Here is a 4,905-nt window from a genome sequence, read left to right on the forward strand (position 1 = left end):
AGGGGCGGGGCCTCTGTCAGCGCGCATGCGCGGGGGGGGAGGGGCGGGGGTGGGGTGAGGGGGCCGCGCCCGTTGCCCGCCGTGAGGGGCGGGGAAGGGGCGGGCTGTGGTAGCTGGGTGTGTCACAGCATCCTCAGTAAATACATAAATAAATAAGTCATAAATAAATAGATGTGTCATAAATAAATACATATGCCAAGGCAGCGGCGAGGTTTAGCTATCGGCACCTGCTGAGGGTGCCTCCAACCTTCAACTTTGCTCGTTTGTTTTACCAAAGCGCTGTAAAACTCTGACAAAAGGTTCTAGAACAGCTGACAGCAGCAGGACACCCCAAGTTCGGCTGGTCCAAGAGCTTCAGCTATTAAAGATAAAAAAAAGAAAAAGAAAAAAGACAAAAAAAAAAGAAAAAAAGAAAGGGAAAAAAGAAAAAAGAAAAGAAAAAGAAAAAAGACCAAAAAAAAAAAAAAAAAGAAAAAAAGAAAGGGAAAAAAAAAAAAAAAAGAAAAAGAAAAAGAAAAGAAAAAGAAAAAAAAAAAAAGAAAAAAAAAAAAAAGAAAAAAATCACACTTCCTGTCATGCTTGTCCCGTTTCCAGCCCCAGCGAGTCTGTGCTGCACTGCCCAGCAGCTGGCAGGCCCCAGGGCTGTGGTGCAGCAGCGCTTTGCACTGCAGCCAAGCAGGGATTTCAGGCAGAAATCAATCCGATCAAAGTGCAAGGAGATGTGCCTCATCCGGGGCTGTTCTTAGTTGATAGATAAAATAGCTCTCGCTGACTGTAGGGGTACTGCAGCGTGGTTTGTACTAAACTAGCGCAACTGCTACCCGCTTTAGGTTAGCTGAGGGTTCCTGGTTAGACTAATAATCATCTGTGCTATTTACAGAAAACACCTAACAGACAAGCAATACTACAAATTCCTATAAAATAATAATTTGAATTTATAAAAAGCTCTTAATTGAGCCAAGGAAACGTTCACAGAGAATGGTTATTTCTTCATCTTTTTCGGTACAGATAACAGCAGTAACAGTGTTCATTTGCCCACACTGGAAGCATCAAAATGGAAAATACCCTGAAACAGGACAACATGCATGTGTTTGCAGTGAGATATGCAGAATGCAACTTATGCACAATGCATGGACAAGTGAAAACGACACAGAAAAGTCCTTACACCTCCTTCGGTTGCCACGTTTTTCAATAATATCCTTTCTTTCCTCTTTGTTTTTATCTTTCCCCTTTTCTCCCATCTTTGCTTTTATTTCACCTTTCTATAACCATCTGTACAGCTTTCCTTCATTAATTCACAATCCTATCAAAGTACTTACTGCAGCAGTTCAGTTTAATTCCCAACTCTGACTAGACATCTCCAGTTTGATATTTTTTTTCCATAGGTAATTGATTTAAACAAGTGCAGTCAGCTAAATTGGCTTAAAATAAAACAAAAAAGAGTTCACAGCAACTAGAGATTATTTTGCATCAAAATGAAAATACTGGCTGAAGTCAAGTTGAACCAAATTAAGAATATCAGTAGAAGGTCCTGACCCAGTTTAGCTAAACTCTAACGTTCTACCTGGAGCTAGTGATAAAATTTTGAATTTAGACAAGGTCTCATGTGGTCTAAGTACAGTAAAGCATACATGCAAGAGCTTCAAAGTTTTCATATAAACTAGACATAACATTCCATACATTTCTGAATATTAAAGCCAAAACATAACACAAATACCTTGGTAATCAGTTTTTAATAAATAAGGGAAGAGAAAGAGCATACATCTCAACTCCTGTGGGACCTTTACAAGAATACACTCCTATTAAGCTTCCCATTCCTAATTTGCTGGAACAAAGGCTAGGGTTCTTTGTTTAGGCACAGCTAAAGGTGTTAAATAAAAGCTGCATGCTGAAGTGTTACCAGATAGACAACGATTATCTTTTGCTGCTGCTATGGCGCTCCCTGCATGGATACACTGCTGCCTTTAGTACAGCAAACCACGAGCAAAGTGCGTTGTTAGAGCTCAATCAGTGGGCAACATCCTTGTCAGCTCATCAGTAATTCCAACAAATAAAACGCTGTTGTCTCACTTTCAGTGGGATTTGTCTTTACTCTCTGGAAGACACTAAAGATTTTCATAAAAGTAGCATTGCACAGGAACAAAGCCCTGAGCTTCTGAACTGTTCATTTGTTTTATTCTCCTGAGTAGTTAACAGGCATTTTCCAATTGTGCTGTACTACCGAAGCCCCATCCACTCTTATTTTTGCTGTTTTGATTCACAATCTTTTTGGGTATCTAAAATTTTGTAGTCATACAGGTCAGAAATTTATTTCTCCATCTCTACTCTGTATATATCCTGTGCTTTGGTCTTTCCACTAGGCTCTTGGTCTCTGTAATCTGTATTGTGTGGAGCTTTTCTTTGAGCAAAGACACCTCAGTCCTCCCCTCCTCCTCTCCCCCCTCCCCCCACTTAATTTATTACTATTCTTAATTTTAGTACAGGAAACTTCTCTTACTGTTTTAACCACCTACCTTAAAGGTAGCACAGAACCTAAGCATATTCAATAAATAGGAGCCTTTTAGTTTTTGTACTTCTTTGTTACCTTACCTTCACTTAAGAGATTCTGATGATACTTTCTTTTTTAAATGCACAGGGGGGTTGTGTTTTTTTTTTCCCTTTCTTTCAAAGCAACTATGACAAGCAAAATATTGTTGAAGATTTGTACAGGAAATCAGAAGTTTGCCTATCAGTAAATTAAGTACACTCACAATCTAAAATGACACATTATGGGAAAGAAACAGCAAGAGAACAGCTGATTTTTCATAAGAAGGCGTAGTGGGAGTATCTCTCCTGAAACAGGTTGCAACAACTATGAAAAGCATTTTTGTCTTCATGAACGTTCAGTTGTTACAAATGTAAAAGAAGCAAGATATGGGAAAATAGAAAGTTTTTGTCCAGATATCATACAAAACTTGTAGGAGCAAGAGCAACAGAGTAGAGAACAATTCAGCTCATTAAATAATTTGTGTAATTTATGCAGATCCCCAAAGGGCAAATACAGAGGATCAAGATGAGATGCACTGAACAATGAAAACTACATTCAGCCTTACCCCAGTTAGAAATGTGTGTTTTTAGCACTTAAACACAAAAGTTACTTTTTTTTTTTTTTTAATGAACATGCACTTTTAGAATACATTTTATATTTCTTTAAAAAAATCCTTCTGTTGTTAATCAACAAGTATTATACAAGCAAATTCTCATTTATGTCAAACACTAGTACAGGAAACAGGTTTGTTCCTCAAGGCTGGAAGGGGGGGGGGGGTGAAGCAGGGATTACTGATAGCCCTAGAAAGCAAGGAGAAAAAAAAAAAAATGTAAAATACAAACAGAATAGTAAATTAAAACTTACAGGAATACTAATGTATGACGTAGCTTGTAGCCAGTCTTTTGGGTTTTACCTTCTAGACATCTGAAGCAATACAGCTTTGAATTCTTACCTCTACATATAATTTAACAATTTAAAAGCACCTGGAAACTGACTGGATTTTAGGAGGAGATCTATATTCTGGATTTCCTAATTTAAAGTTGCTTACAAATACAAACCTGTTGGAAAAAAGTCACAGCTTAAACTTAAAAGCACCACTGTCTCGACCAAAAAGTCTGTCTTGTTCTGGTAAGTATTTCCTATGGAGCAGCAGATAATGAAAAATGCCTTCTCTTGCCAGAATCAGTTTTGTTGGCTTTCTTTCAAACTATTAAAAACACAGGTTACTTTCATCCACCTAGCAGTGTTTGACAGAATAGGACAAGATGCTGCAGTTATATGTGGTCACAATGTACAGTTTTGAAAGAGCACCATCAGGCCCAGGTATCTATCATTTCATGGGAATGTAGCATTTGGAAAATAATTTCAAAGAGCTGGCAAAGGCAAGAAAAAAAAAAAAAAAGAGGACAAAAATCAGTGAAATTACAGTAAGACTTCTAGTCTTACTAAGAATTTTGAATTAATATGGGCTATAACGTCTACATTTCTATGTGAAATACAATGACTTAGTTCTTAGACAACTCTTATTCCACTGTTAGCATCTACATGGTATTAATTTTCAGAAGTCATTGCTAATTATAAAAGTGTTACAGATCCATTGTACCTTCACTGATAAAGACTTTTGTACCGTTCTCCTCTCCTACCTTCTCATGAAGCACCATCTTCACACCTATTTTGCTTTGGAAATTTTTTTAGTGCTTTGTTGCAGGCAGTAATAAGTCTTCTGTTTTTAGATCTCTTCTGGTTTTAGCTCTACAGTTGTTTGTTTGTTTCCTCCTTCCTCTCTTCTGTGGTTCTTTCTCTGCATCTTATGTGGTCCCAAAATCCCAACAGTGATTTTCTAATCCATTTCTAGTCAACCAACTGTTACTTCACTTCTGTAATGCTCCGCATTAACAACTGTGCAAAAACATCCCAGGATTTAATGCTACATTCAGTTTTGCACAAACAATTCTGTATTTGTATAGTCATATCACTGACAGTTTATGCAGGGCAAAAGAATGTGTTAGAGATTTGTATCTTATCCCAAGGTTAACTGTATATTATTGAGTCTATTGTGAAGAACGGCCCAGGGAGTTCTTCAAAGCTGTGTAGGAAAGCTCATTTTACACAGTAGTTGAAGGTCACATATTGCATTTTATGGCAGAAACTCACATATGACACAGATGTCCCGTACAGGGAGAAGAGACAATGACTGCTAATTTTTTCACATCTGGATTCAGCAAACAAAGAAATGCCTTTGCATGGGCTTTATTTATTTTATTTTTTTGGCTTGGTGAAACTATGTTGCGTGCTAATGCATCTGTAGCTTAAGAGTCATTAAGTGGAGCTTTTGAAATGGGAAAATCTATGAAAGCAAGAATTCAAACACAGAAATG

Source organism: Aythya marila (genome assembly GCF_965140915.1).
Source record: "Aythya marila genome assembly, chromosome: Z".
NCBI classification, from domain to species: Eukaryota; Metazoa; Chordata; class Aves; order Anseriformes; family Anatidae; genus Aythya; species Aythya marila.